Source organism: Ursus arctos, unplaced genomic scaffold, assembly GCF_023065955.2.
Source record: "Ursus arctos isolate Adak ecotype North America unplaced genomic scaffold, UrsArc2.0 scaffold_2, whole genome shotgun sequence".
NCBI classification, from domain to species: Eukaryota; Metazoa; Chordata; class Mammalia; order Carnivora; family Ursidae; genus Ursus; species Ursus arctos.
Window position 1 is genome coordinate 76,967,902 of NW_026622874.1, and position 15,381 is coordinate 76,983,282.

At 50.8% G+C, this 15,381-nt stretch overlaps 1 protein-coding gene and 1 long non-coding RNA gene across 6 annotated transcripts in view; both read right to left on the bottom strand.

Moving 5' to 3' along the window:
• PARN (poly(A)-specific ribonuclease) overlaps positions 1-15,381 on the bottom strand; it is a 233,377-nt gene that overhangs the window by 21,733 nt on the left and 196,263 nt on the right. The gene's annotated exons all lie outside the window — the stretch shown is intronic.
• LOC130544360 (uncharacterized) lies at positions 7,866-11,497 on the bottom strand. Its single transcript, XR_008960586.1, has 2 exons — positions 11,126-11,497; positions 7,866-8,941 (listed from the first exon to the last, which is right to left on the bottom strand). It is a non-coding gene; the product is annotated as an uncharacterized LOC130544360 (long non-coding RNA).

Genomic DNA, 15,381 nt, shown 5'->3' on the forward strand with positions numbered 1-15,381 from the left:
AGGACTGTGTGCCAACAAACTCCCCTGGGCTCTGACCACATGTGGTCTGCTGCTTAGCTTGCCAGCGGGAAGCTGGGCTGCGTTTGTCACAATTGCCAGTGTTTGGTTACATTTAACCGAGGCTGAGGCTGTGGAGGTGGGGGGAGGAGGGTGTGCGCGCGCGTGCACGCGCACGCTCACATGCACAGGAGAGACTGAGAAAGAGAGAGAGAGCACTGTATATAATCTTTTGTGCATGAAGCCTACAGCAGAATTGCCTGACCTCCCCCCTCCCCAAATACAGATGACGAAAAGGAAACTGAACAAGAGGTCGGGTCTCTTTAGATATTGGAGTGTTTGAACTCCCCCGCAAAGAGCTGCTATTTATTCTAAACTCCATGAAATGAGATGACTTATCCCCAGCTGTTGGGACTATATGTCGTTTGAATGTCAAAAGCCATTTGTCCATTCATCTATCCACCGACCCACCTAATCATCCACCCACCAACCTATCCACCGACCTATCTATCCAACCACCTATCTATCCATCCACCCATCTATCTATCTATCCACCCACCTATCTATCCATTCACCCATCTATCTACCTATCCACCCACCTATCTATCCATCTACCCACCTATCTATCCATCCACCCATCTATCTATCCATCTACCCACCTATCTATCCATCCACCCATCTATCTACCTATCCACCCACCTATCTATCCATTCACCCATCTATCTACCTATCCACCCACCTATCTATCCATCTACCCATCTATCTATCCACCCACCTATCTATCCATCCACCCATCTATCTACCTATCTACCCACCTATCTATCCATCTACCCATCTATCTATCCACCCACCCACCTATCCACCCACCTATCTATCCATCTACCCATCTATCTACCTATCTACCCACCTATCTATCCATCTACCCACCTATCTACCTATCTACCCACCTATCTATCCATCTACCCATCTATCTATCCACCCACCTATCTATCCATCCACCCATCTATCTACCTATCTACCCACCTATCTATCCATCTACCCATCTATCTATCCACCCACCTATCTATCCACCCACCTATCTATCTACCTATCTACCCACCTATCTATCCATCTACCCATCTATCTATCCACCCACCTATCTATCCATCCACCCATCTATCTATCCACCCACCCACCTATCCACCCACCTATCTATCCATTCACCCATCTATCTATCCACCCACCTATCTATCCATCCACCCATCTATCTGCCTATCTACCCACCTATCTATCCATCTACCCATCTATCTATCCACCCACCTATCTATCCATCCACCCATCTATCTATCCACCCACCCACCTATCCACCCACCTATCTATCCATTCACCCATCTATCTATCTATCCACCCACCTATCTATCCATCCACCCATCTATCTATCCACCCACCCACCTATCCACCCACGTATCTATCCATTCACCCATCTATCTATCTATCCACCCACCTATCTATCCATCCACCCATCTATCTACCTATCCACCCACCTATCTATCCATTCACCCATCTATCTATCTATCCACCCACCTATCTATCCATCCACCCATCTATCTACCTATCTACCCACCTATCTATCCATCTACCCATCTATCTATCCACCCACCTATCTATCCATCCACCCATCTATCTATCCACCCACCCACCTATCCACCCACCTATCTATCCATTCACCCATCTATCTATCTATCCACCCACCTATCTATCCATCCACCCATCTATCTACCTATCCACCCACCTATCTATCCATTCACCCATCTATCTACCTATCCACCCACCTATCTATCCATCCACCCATCTATCTATCTATCCACCCACCTATCTATCCATCCACCCATCTATCTACCTATCCACCCACCTATCTATCCATACACCCACCTATCTACCCATCCACCCACCTATCCACCCATCCACCTGCCTATCCATCCATCCAGGTATCCATCCACCCATCATTTGCTAGGCTCCCACTCTAAGTACAGTAATGATGTTACTAACAGCAGTAATAATAATAGTTCCTTTTCACTGGGCCCCTTCTAAGAGATATGCTGTGTGCTAAGCACTTTGCATGTACCATCTGTTTAATGCCAACAGACCCATTTCACAGTGCGGGGGGGAAGCAAGGCACAGAGAGGTTAGGTCTCTGGCCTAACGCTTCACAGCCCATTGCAATAGATTAAATGTGGTCAGAAATTCCCTGTTGTTCCCTTGCCAAGAAGTGGTGTCTATCTCTATCCCCCTAAATCTAGGCTGGCCTCGTGACTTGCTTTGACTCATAGGCTGTGCCAGCAGTAGGACTGTATGAACCCCGGGCCCAAGCCCCAAGACATCTGGCAGCTTCCGTCTTTGCTGACTGTAAACGCTGACCTGAAGCCTCCACATAAGGAAGCTGGTCCTACCTCCTGGGACACGAAAGGCCTCATGAAGGAGCATGGAAGTCACCAAAGCCAACAGCCAACACCAGCTGCCACACATGGAATGGAGGCCATCTGGACCTTCCAGCCCAGCTGGCACTCTGGATAAGTGAGCCCAAGCATAACCAGCAGAGGCCCGACCCAGCTAACCCACAGCATCACAAAAAATAACCAATTGCTGTGTCCAGCAGCTATGTTCGGGCATTGTCACTCAGTAAGGCTGAGACACATTGTATAAGAAGCCAAGATAGGATTCTACCCCCATTTCTAGAATCTGGGCCTTTCAGAGCAGGGACTGTGGCCCCTGAATGTGGGGAGCTTTGGGGAATGGGCGCTCCCATGAAGACCCTGCTGGGTCATCCATGCAAAGGGAGATGTGTCCCAGATAGTCCCGGGACCCCAACCGTGTGCTTCACTCACAGTTACCACACAACCATCACTATTCTAGGTGTTGGGTATGTGGCGGCGAGCGATACACAGGACTCCGATCTCAGGAAGCTTGAGATTTAGGGAAGAAGACAGACAAAAGCAATTATGAATCGTGAAGAATGGGGTATAAGAGACCAAGAAGGACTGAGGAGAGAAGGCCATGGGGTGGGGGTGGGGGCTAATCAGGAAAGATTCCTCCAAGAAAGCATGCTTAGGCTGAGTCTACCAGAATGACAGAGACGTGCAAAGAGTTACAAGAAAAATAATCCAGGTCAGAGGAAGTACCTGAGCAAAGGCCCTGAGTTAGAGCAGAGCCTGGGGTTTTGAGTATGGAGGGAGCAGGGTGAGGAAGAATGATGAAGACATAGACAGAGGAAGGGCCAGATCGGATCATGTGGCCTCAGAGACTGGCTTAGTGCATTTGGGCTGCTATAACCCAGATACCACAGCCTGGGAGGCTTAGAAACAACTCAGTCCATTTCTCACAATCTGGAGGCTGGGAAGTCCAAGCTCAAGGTGCTGGCCATTTTGGGGGTCTGGTGAGGGCCAGCTTCCTGGTTCAGAGACAGCCGGATTCCTGCTGTGTTCTCACCTGGTGAAGGGGCTGAGGTCTCTTTCATCAGGGCACTAAGCCCACTCATGAGGACGCCACCCGTGTATCTAGTCACCTCCCAAAGACCCCACCTCCTAACACCATCACCCTGGGGCTTAGGATTCAACATATGAACTTTCAGGGGACACATTCAGTCTATAGCAGAGGTTACAGGAAACAAATTGGAAATGTTCTCCAAGTGTGCTGGGAAAGCAACAGCAAGTTTTGAGAAGAAGAGGAACACGATTGTATTTAGATTTTAATAAACACCTCTGCCGTGTGGACAACAGATCAAAGAGAGGCCATGGGAGGAGGTAATGTAAGACCAGAAAGGAAGCCAGTAGGGACATGTCACAAAGAGAGCTACTTCTGTGAGCAAACAGAGCTCAATGCCACTGAGGAACCTGGGGAGACGGTGTTGACCTCAGAATGGATCCACTGAGAGGTGAGGGAGCTGGGGTATTTATACACCAGATCTCTCCAATCACTGGTTGAGGACCAGTTGTCACCTCATTTCCCCATATGGTTTCTATCCACAGTTAGATATTCCTAACCATTCCTTTTTATTATTTTTTGAAGATTTATTTATTTTAGAGATAGAGAGCACGTGCACACAAGTGGGGGGAGGGAGATAGGGAGAATCTCAAGCAGACTCCACACTGAACATGGAGCCCAATGCCAGGCTCAATCTCATGATCCCAAGATAAAGACCTGAGCCGAAATCAAGAATCAGACAATCAACCAACTGAGCCACCCAGGTGCTCCTCCAACCATTCTTTACATTAACCAAGTTCTGATTTGCCCCATTCAGAGGTGAACATGTTGGCCTAGTTCCTATATGTGACCCAGGCCTCTTAGTGCCGTAAATGTCCAGTACCACCTGCTGAGGCTCTGGAGATAAACTGAACTGGACCACCATCAACAGAACTGAGCCTACTTCATTGCCCAACCTGGAGCTGCCCACCTGTTGCCATGAAAACCTCCCTGGCCAGACTTTGGCCACTGGGATCCTGTGGCTGGGTGGGTGCAGGGAGAGGGGGACGCCCTGCCTCCCAGGCCCACACTGGCATCTGAAAGCTCCTCCCTGGAGCAAGAGGGAGCAAAGGAGGGTGTTGTGCATTGTGGCTTTTCTCCTCCTGGCCTCATGGATGCTGAGTGATGCTAAGTTGAGCAGGGAGGCTCAGTCCCACGTGAACGGCCCTTCCCTGACCTCCATGTGTGGGACAGCCTTGCCACTTGGCAGAGAGCGCAGACATAGCCACCTGCCCCTAGACAGCCCGAGTTGATCTTTCATCCCAAACTTCCACTCCCGACCCCTTCTCCTTACCATGATAACAGGAAAAGGTGATGTATGCCCTCTCTGTCCCCAGGTACCAGCTCTGGCCGGCTCTGCCTCCTTGGGCAAGTCACCCAACCTCACTGACCCTCGGATTCCTCATCCACAACATCAGGGTGACAAGGGCAAGTCTGACTCTAACACCGGGCACAGAGGACACTGGGCCAATGCAACCGCACTGCTGTCAGCACAGAGCCGAGCTCAGGACATTTCTGAAAATACGTTTTATTGGATTTTCCTTCCGAGCTACGGAGGTGCCTTAACACAAGCCAAACAGCAGAGGTGAACAAAGGAAAAGCCCAATCTCCTTCCTGCCCTTCGGGGAACCTCACAACCGCCTGGCCCCACCCGCCACACTCCCATGTGCCCTAGAGGGGGTGACACTTTGGCCATTTTTGTCCCTTCCAAACCTTTCTCCTTACAGTCCTCCCTGTATATATATGTGGTTTATTCGTTTCATTTTTATAGAAATGAGCTAATTCCATTCAGATTTTCCCAGGCCATGACCACAGAAATCGACCTCATTTTTTTTTTTTTTAAGCAGCTTCCTGTTATTTTCCATTGGCCATGAATCTCAATATATTTGGAGGTATAGGCCCCACCCCCTGCCGATGGCTATTGAGGCCGTTTCCAGCCCCTCACTCAACCAGCCATGCTACACTAACACCTCAGATCGACCGCCTCGGAGAGGCTCCCCAAGGTGTGACCAGGTTGGTGTCCTTGTCAGAGCCCGGTGTTGCCCTCTGAGCTCAGTTCCTGTTAGGGTGAGCTGCGCCCTCCCTGGGAGGTTTATTTTGGGGGTGATGGGCAGGAGCAGCTGAGGCTGAGGGCTGCTGAGATCCTCAGGGGGGTGACTGCTCTGGAAGTCTCCAGGTGCTTCCAAGGGCCTGGGAGGGCTTCGAGGGTTTCCCCTGGAGGGAGGCCCATGCTCCAAGGATGCCCCTGGTGCTCTCGGTCTACCCAGGGTGAGGAGGAAGGAGCCTCTACTGGAGTCCAAGGCTATCAATGTCCCCCAGGCATCCATTTACGGGACAAATGGTTTGGGGAGGAGCTGGGGCAGGGGTGAAGGGACCCAGTCTTCTACCCTGGCTTGTGCAGCACCCCCGCTTCAGAACGAATGACAAGACCTCCTCACTGCCAGTGCTTCCCAGAGCAGGCAGAGGGAGGGAGGCTCCCGTGTGGCATCCCACAGGCCTGGAGGTGGGATTGGAGCCTGGGTAGAGGACCCGAGGGGGTGACTTGGGGGGCAGTGAGCTCCAATGGAATACTCCTAGCAGACTGACCGCCAGAATGTGCTCCAAGCAACCCCACTTCTCCAAGTCACTACCCACACTCCTCACCTGCCCTTCCTCCTGGCAGATGTCCCCAAGGCCACCTCCACTGGCCAGTCCCCAGAAATTCACACTCCCCTACCCAGAACCCTGCCCTGGCCCCACCTCTCAGGGTCCAGCTCTACCTGGTCTGCAGGGCCGTGGCCTCAGCTCCTGCCTTGACCTCTGCCCCCCTGCCTTTGCCTCTACTGTTGCCTCTGCCTGCTGCTGCATCCCAGACTCGCCGCCTCGCTGGTGCTTCTGTCCTGCAGGGCCCTCCCCAGATGGGACCTGCTCAGAGAGGCCTGGGAGCAGCTCCATCCCCCATCACCTCACTGTAGCATTTCCACAGCATTTTGCTCTCTCTGATGTGGACCTTGTCGAGTGTCCCTCAGAAGCACGGGGACTCACCTGGGCTTTACACTGCATGGTCCTGGAACTCAGCAGAGTGCCTGGCGTGCAGCCGGGGCCAGCCATTACTGTCACCAGAAGAAAAGCCATCCCCCAGCTCATTGGAAGAGAGGGCCAGGGATTTAGGGCATGACCTCCAGCTCCCTGGGCTGTGGGGTCCCTGCCACACAGACATAATCCCTCACCGAATCTGGTTCCTAGCTCGCCATCCCAAACCCCCCCAGCATGTTCCCTGGGCAGGCTCCTATCCTATCCTGGGCTTCCCAAACTTGAGTCCTGTGTGGTGGTTCCTCCCGTGCCCTTTCTTTGCCTTTTTTTTTTCTTTTTTCTTTTTTCTTTTTTTTTTTTTAAGATTTTATTTATTTATTCGACAGAGATAGAGACAACCAGCGAGAGAGGGAACACAAGCAGGGGGAGTGGGAGAGGGAGAAGCAGGCTCATAGCGGAGGAGCCTGATGTGGGGCCCGATCCCATAACACCGGGATCACGCCCTGAGCCGAAGGCAGACGCTTAACCGCTGTGCCACCCAGGCGCCCCTGCCTTTTTTTTTTTTCTTTAAACCAACTCATTTTTTAAAACCTAACAATATTCTTAAAGGACCTACCACACGTCTCTCACAGGGGAAAGCCTCAAGTGTTGGCCAGAAGGAGACATTAACCGTGCGAGGAGAGATGACGACGAGCACACGATGTCATGTTCATTAAACACCCACCTCCGGGCATCTGACATTGGGTCACATGGGCCTTGGGACGACCCTGAGCCTAGGTGCTGGGAGTTCTCCCAGTTTACAGATGAGGGAACCAAGGATCAGAGAGGATGGGTATCTTGCCCAAGGCGAGAAAGAACGTGGTGTGACCAGGACCCTACCCCAGAGCTGCTGGACCCCCAAACAGGATCTGCCTGAGCCACACACCTGGTGCTCCTGGGACGTCCAGAAAACCTCAGGATGTTCAAGAAAGAGCTGCCAAGAGTCTGATGACCCCAGCAGCATCACGCACTGGTAGCTTTGGGCCAGTCGGGGAGGAAAATGTGTCTTCCCCTCCAAAGGCAAATTAGGGAGTGATATTTGACTTAACAAAAGTCTTCAAGAATGAGCTGCTGTTTGACAATGAATATCGGATTTACTTTTCAAAACAGGAACACTTTCTGGGTCTCTGAGGCTTTGGCTTCCAAAGGCTTAGGCCAGGGGGCAGCCAGTTATAGCCTGGGAGCCAAACCTGGCCCACCGCACTTTTTTTTAACATTTAATAGAACATGAAATCTACCTTCTCAACACATTTTTTGGTGCACAAGACACTATTGTTAACTCTAGGCAGGATGTTGTACAGATCTCTAGAATGTACTCATTTTTTGTTTTTTGTTTTTTAAGATTTTATTTATTTATTTATTTGACAGAGAGAGAGAGAGACAGCCAGCGAGAGAGGGAACACAAGCAGGGGGAGTGGGAGAGAAGCAGGCTCCCAGTGGGGCAGGGAGCCTGATGCGAGATCACGCCCTGGGGCGAAGGCAGATACTTAAGGACTGAGCCACCCAGGTGCCCCTAGAATGTACTCATTTGGCCTGAAACTTTCTAGACCTGTTGAACAGCAAACTCCCCATTTCCCGGGGCGCTAGGCCCTGGCAACCATCACCCTATTCTCTGCTTCTCTGAGTCTGACTACTTTTGATGCCTCATGTAAGTAGAATCGCATAGTGTTTGTCTTTCTATGTCTGGCTTGATGTTACTTCACACGCTGTCCCCCAAGTGCATTCACGTCATTTGCACATATGGCAGGATTGCCCTCTCTTTGTAAGGCGGAATAGCACTCCCTTGTATGTCTACACCACATTTTCTTTATCGGTCCATCAGTCACTTGGGGAGTTTCCACATCTTGGCGATCGGGAAGAGTGCGGCCATGAACAGCAGAGTGCAGACAGTTCTTTGAGATCCTGGCCTCAATCCCTTGGCTGTAGACCCAGAAGTGGCATATTGGATCAGCTAGCAGTCCGATTTTTAATTTTTTGAGGAGACTCCAGACCATTTCTACAGCAGCTGTCCCACTGTACCACCCCCCACCCACAGTGCACAAGGTTATAATTTCTCCACATCCTCGCCAACATTTGTTGTTTGGTTTTTTAGAGTTGCCATCCTCATGGGTGAGAGGGGATACCTCACAGTGGTTTGGATTTGCATTTCCCTGCTGATGAGTGATGCTGAACATTTTTTCATGTGTCTGTTGGCCAGCTGTGTCTTCTTTGGAGAAATGTCTAGTCAAGCCCTCTGCCCATGTTTTCATCAGGTTGTTCGTTGCTTTGCTACTGAGCTGTGGCGATCCCTTATGGATTTTGGATATCAGCCCTTATCAGATATGAGGCTTGCAGACATTTCTCCTGCTCTGTAGGTTGCCTTTCCAGTCTATTATTGATTATTTCTTTGGCTGTACTATTTTCAAAAAAATAAAGTTTTAAAATATTACTTTTAGATTAAAAACATTTTGGGGAGATAGAAGTGACATGTAATATTGTGTAAATTTAAGGTGCACGGGTGCTGGTTTAACACATTGCTAGATTGCAACATGATTACTACTAGCAATGGCTAACCCTTTTATCATATCACATATTTCTCACTTCTCTGTTATATTGATGTTAATAAAGTTTTATTGAAACACAGTCACATCCATTTTTGTGTACATACTGTCCACGGCTGCTTTTGACCTACAGTGGCAGAGTGGAGTCGTTGCTACAGAGACCATACAGCCAGCAAAGCTGGAGAAATTTACTGTCTGGCACTTTACAGAAGGTTTGCTAACCCCTGTCCTTGCCCTCAGGGGCTTCAGGGAAGTGAGGCCAGGGCACCGTACTTGCGCCAAGAACACATTCGAAGCCAAGAGGGTAAACATTACTCTGAGTAGGGAAAGAATGGTGGAAGGGAACACATTCTGATTCTTGCATGTCAGAGAGACTTCAAGAGGGAAAAAGGAGGACCCTGAACACAGGGTCCTGTCCCAAGCAGCCCCAATTTCCAGAACCTCAAGAGGCCCCGATACCCTCCCCCCTCCATCTCCTGTTTCTGTCAGGGCCAGCAGACCACAGTGTCGACCCTGCAAGGCAGGATAGCCCTTGAAAAGGCAAAGCTAAGCTTCTCCATCAGCCTGACAGGATTTAGGCTTAAACAGAAATTAAATGAATTTAAGGAAAATTTCAATTCCAACACACCTGAGTCTGGAGCTGTGTCTTAACACACCCACCCACATCCACATTATTGAAAGAGCAGTCATGTGACAGAAGTCATGTTGACTCGTATTTCAGGAATGTCTCCACGGAGTAAAGGCAGACACACAAATGAGATCCCCTGGTCCCTCTCCCCTCCAAAGCAACTGCCAACCTCATCTGGTCCTCACCAGGAGGAGGCAGGAAAGTTATCATCCGCATTTCACAGGTGAACATAGTGAGGCACAGGGGCTGTTTATTCAGTAAAACCAGCCCCTAAAGCCATGGTGAGTAGAACCTTCTAGAAAAAGCTCTCCCTAGGCAGGAAGTAAGACAGCCTCTGAACTGAGTGCTAGAGTCCGGCATGCTGTTTGTTTTGGGGAGGTGGTGTCCCTCTCTGCTGGTGTCATCCGTGCAGCATTAGGGCTGGGGGCAGTCGTGAGATGCGATACTGTGGACTACACTCTGGGCTCCTCACACTTAGGGTTTCCAGGAAGTGGAGCCAAAGGTTCAGGCAGTGCCGGAGGCCCAAGCTGGCTCCAAGGGGGGACTCACCATTCGGAGTCCTCATGCACAGGGCCAGGGATCTAACTGATGCATTTTAAGGCAACCCCCTCCCCCCAGCTCCCCGCTGATGCATTCTCAGGACTCACGTCTACCAGAGCTCCCCTTGCTGGCTGCCCTAAGCCCCCGACTGCGACTGCGTCGGGGTGGGGGGATGGGGAGAGACTCCATTGTGCTTAATGCGCAGCTTCCATCAGGCCAGGGCCCCTGCGACAGAGGGAAGACAGATGCCAGACTGACAGAAGAGGGGCTCCCAGTGGCTCTGGGGTTCACATGCTGCCACCTGGGTCCTAGTCCACACTAGCGCACTTTCTGGAAGCCCACTGACACCACCAACTCACTCTTGTTGCTCACCTACTTCCTGCCAGGCACTGGGCACAACTGATCTCATGTAGTCCTCCCAACAGCCCAAGGTTGGAGCTATTATTACCCCTGTTTCATCGATAGAGGAAATGAAACAGAGACGTTGAGTAACTTCCCCAAGGTCACACCGCTATGAGAGGCTGAAGTGAGACTCAGTGTAGCACTCAAGCCAAAGCTGCTGTTTACAATATGCTTTGTTTTAAAGAGGCTACGTTTTTACTTACTCTGGAATTTTGAGAAGTAGTAACTCCACCTAGGTCCGAAAGAAAAAAAAAGAAAAAGGGCAACGAACAAATCTTGATCCCCTCTCTTCCCCAAGTCCCCCATCTACTATGTTTCGCCCCCACCTCCACAGGCAACACTTAGCCATTCAGTGGGTAGCTGCAGTTTCTTAATGTAAAGAGAAGCTAATACAAATGTAGACCTATCTTGCTCTTTTTATGCAAAGAGGTATATATACTATATGCTGTTTGAACCTTGCTTTACTCACCTAATAAAGCATAGAGATGGTTCCTCCCTGTTCTTTACGGCTGCATAGTACAGTATTCCATTATATGGACTGTGCCAGTTTCTTTAATCAGCTCCCCACTGATGGGGGTTTGGGCTGTTTTCACCCCTTCGCTTTTAGAAACAATGTTGCAAAGGATAACCTTGTACATAAATAACGTCCCACAAGTCTCCGATTATCTGTAGCACTGCTGCTGGGCTGCAGCCCAGCTGGGACAGAGGGTTTCTGTATTTGTAATTCGGAGAGATACTGCCAAAGGAGACCAAGTTCCAAACAGAGCGCAGTCCCAACCCCAAAACCCTGGGGAGCCAAGCCCTGGGTGGGAACGGAGAGCTGGGGAAGTACCGCCTTCGAGGGCGTGGTCTGGGGCGGGGCCAGGCCAGGGGTGGAGCCTGGAAGGCAAAAGACCGCCTCCCCGCTCTGACTGGCTCCCCTAGTCCCGCCACCATCTCACCATCTCTGCATCTCAGCAGCTCAGCAGCTCACCCCACCTGCTTCCTCTAAATTTTCCTGTGATGGCTTAACTGTCAGGGCAGCACATGGCCTTAAACGCACACGTCGAGATAGCACACAGCCACGACAGGTGAGCAAGACAGCGGAGGCCAGCACTAAGATGTGTTAAAGGGGGAGCCAAACGGGAAAACATGCCGGGCAAGGGAAGCCTTGGCCACCCTGTGCGTCCGCCAGGGATGCTGTGCAATGGGGCAAGGTGTCATTTACTGGACTTTACCCGATGCGCTGAACCGTTAAACAAGTACACCGAGCTGCCTGCCACGTACCCTGGGCACTTTCTAATCAGGAGGGCATTCGTGGCAACTCGTCCCTGGGCCAGGGCCCCATGCAAAGGGTTTCACGTGCATTATCCCAGTTAAGCCTCCAGCCACCCATGAGGTCAGTTCTATTATTACCCTCTTTCTCCGTACTCCGAAAGAGGGCACAGGTGAGGTAATTGCCAAGCCCCACACTCCAGAGAAAGTCTGCTTGGATCATTAGCATTTGAAGGGGGTGGGTAATGGGGCTAAAAATATTTATTTGGAACACATTCTTAGGACAGGTCAAATTCCCATCCAGACATCCACCTCCTGTTACAATAGCTTTGGGGACGGGGAAGGCTTGGTGAGTGAGGGGACATAACATCCCAGCTCATCTTTTATGATATGCATCGGTTTATTATTTGATAAAAGTAATGCATGCCTATGGCAGAAAAGTTGGAACATATGGGGAGAAAATGAAATTGATCCATAAACCCACCACCCAGGGGAAGCCTCTATTAATGTCATGGTAGAGCAGCTGCCAGTCTGTTTTCAGCATGTGCATATATGATAATAAGTTAATGGGAGTATAACACATGTGCAGAAGAGAACATGGTGCAGAAATGCATAGCTTTCTGAATTCTCGGAGCACAATATCCCACGTAATGAGCGTCCAGATGAAGAGACACAACATAACCATGTGTGTGTTTTCTAAACAAAATGAGGATCCCGTGCTGTTGTGGCTAGAATTATGTCCCCCAGAAAGATAATGTTGAAGTCCTGACTCCAGGTACCTTATTTGGAAATAGGGTCTTTACTGATAGACTCAAGTCAGGGTGGGATCATCCTGGATGAGGGTGGGCCATGATCCCGTAACTGGGATCATTCTAAGAGGAGACACAAAGAGAAGAAGCCTCATGTTAACAGAGGCAGAGTGTGGAGGGATGCAGCTACAAACCTAGGAATGCTAAGGATTGTTGCAACCCCTAGAAGCTAGAAGAGGCAAGGAAGGCTTCTTCCTGAGTCTTCCAAGGGAGCACAGGCCTGCCAACACCTTGATTTCAGACTTACAGCCGGCAGAGCTCTGCAAGAATCAATTTCCATTTTTTAAGCCACGCTGTTTCTGTCAATTTGTCATGGCAGCCGGAGGAAACTAACACGTATGGTGTGTGCCGTTTAATATTGTTTCTGGTTATGAAAGTCACAGGAGTTCACCACCTCTCACCTGAGCAGGTGCTTCAGCTCCTGGACTGACGATCTAAGAATGTCACATGCAGCTGGGTGACCAGTGCAGACATATTGGATGATGTCACCACCAAAAGCACTTTGGTGGCTCCCCAGTGTCCCTGTGGCCTGGCTCCTGCACCCTCCAACTTCATCTTACCCCTTGCCTCCCTGTCCAGCCATGTGGGCCATCTTTGGCCCCTTCTTATTCCTGTTTCTGCTGCCACAGGGCCTTAGTACCTGCTGTGCCATCTGCCACAGATGCCCCCACTCTCCCTTGACACGCACCCAGCTCATCTTCATCCTTCAGATCTAAACTCTTTCCTGCCCCCTACATTATATACCCTTGTCACCCTAGTGATCTTGTGACCTCCTCTTATGGTGTTTGGGGGAGGGACTTCGAGGAGGCTTGGCTTCCCTAGCTCCCAGAAAAGACACCCCCTCCTTCATCCACCACTGTCCCTGGGTCCCCAGTGCCCCTTCTCAACATCTCCCCCATCTCACCCCTCCTCACCACCCAGGGCCACCTCTTGGCATTGCAGGAGTGTCCCCCAGCCCTTGATTCTCCACATTCTGCTGAGAGCTCTGTGTTAGACGCACCCCATTCCCTTACTACACAGTCCACAGTGAGGTTAGGGCTTTGGTTTTCCCAAGCACCACCAGTGGGAACTTGCTTTAAGTTATGTAACTAAAAAGGTCATTGTCAGGCTCTGGGACCAGGTGGGATGGGCTATAAAATGCTCAATGGGCAGCATGAACATTTGGAGTTTTGTCTGGAAACCCAAAGGCCTGGGACAGGGAGATAGAGCTGAACACATCATTCACAGTGTGTTCAGGGTTCAAGTGTAACCAGGGTTCACATCCCTAGAAGGCAGTGAAGGGTGGCGTTCTTGGCAGAGGCGGATGGGAAGCCCATGTCCTGGGGAGCACACAGCCATCTGTGGTCTGGGTTGACTTCCTCGCCCTCTGTCTGGGGAGGTGACGCTCCCAAGAACAGATTGTCAGGGACAGTTTCCCAAGCAAAAAGTCAAGGGCCGCCTCCCTCCTAACAAGATCAGGCAGCCCAGGAGAGGGAGGGACTCCAGGGACAAGTCTGTGCCCGTCTTGGGCACGGCCCCAGCAGAGTAAGGCTAACCTCAGCCCACGTCTGCTCATCACCTGCCCTGTGCCTCTCCAGGGAAGGCTGTGCTCAGCAGGGCCTGGCACATCATCAGCACTCAATAAATACCTTCTGGATGGCTGACTGCCTGGCTGGACTGATGTATGGCTGGCTGGTCGAGTGAACAGACAGGACAGATGAATGGATGGATGAATGGATGGGTAATGGATAAATGATGGTTGGATGGATGGACAGAGGGGTAGATACATGGGTGAAGACATGAATGGATGGATGATGGACAGACAGATGGAGGCATAGATGGATGAATGGATAAAAGGATTAAGGATGGAGGAACAGGGATGGATGGATGGATGGATGGATGGATGGATGGATGGATGGATGAACAGACAGATGAATGGATGGGTGGGTGAATGAATAAATGGATGAATGGCTGGCTGGCTGATGAATGATGGATAGATGGACAAACAGACCGATGGATGCATGGATGACACTGTAAATCTTTAAGGACAGTGGAGGAGAATTTGCAGGCCCAAGGTACAAACCAGGTGTGATGGAAACAGCCCAGTCTTAGGTAAGCCTCAGCACCCAGCAGGCAGCCCACTGTGGGGAGTGATTTGGGCAACTCACACCTCGGAGACAGATGGACATGGGGTAGGGGCGTGTAACTGTGCCCGCACCGTCCCAGGTCTTGGTGTTGCTGCTGCTTCTGCCCGTAACACCTTTCTCCACTTCTTTGTCTGTCCAACTCAGACTCAGTCTTTTTTGACTCCTCTTGGGCTTCTATGTCTCACGGAAGACCCCCCGAGGGGCCCTCCTCTCTAACCAGGCTAGGACCAGCTCCCCACCGACCATGGCACCCCTCCAGGGCCACTCAGACTACCTGTAGAGTGATGGTCCAGTCACTCCGGACACCCCCGTGACCTGTGGGTCCCTCGAGGGTGAAGAACACACCAGGCTCCTCTTCCCATTCCCAGTGCTAAGCCTGGCACACAGCAGTGCTTAGAAAATGCCGCTGAACCAGCCAAGCACACAGAGGAGGGCATTCTGGTCCCCACTCCCACAGCCACACAGGCCCTGAAAGCTGATCAGAAATATACTTGCCCAACTCAGTGTTAAAAAACAAAAGCAGAACCACAAAAGAG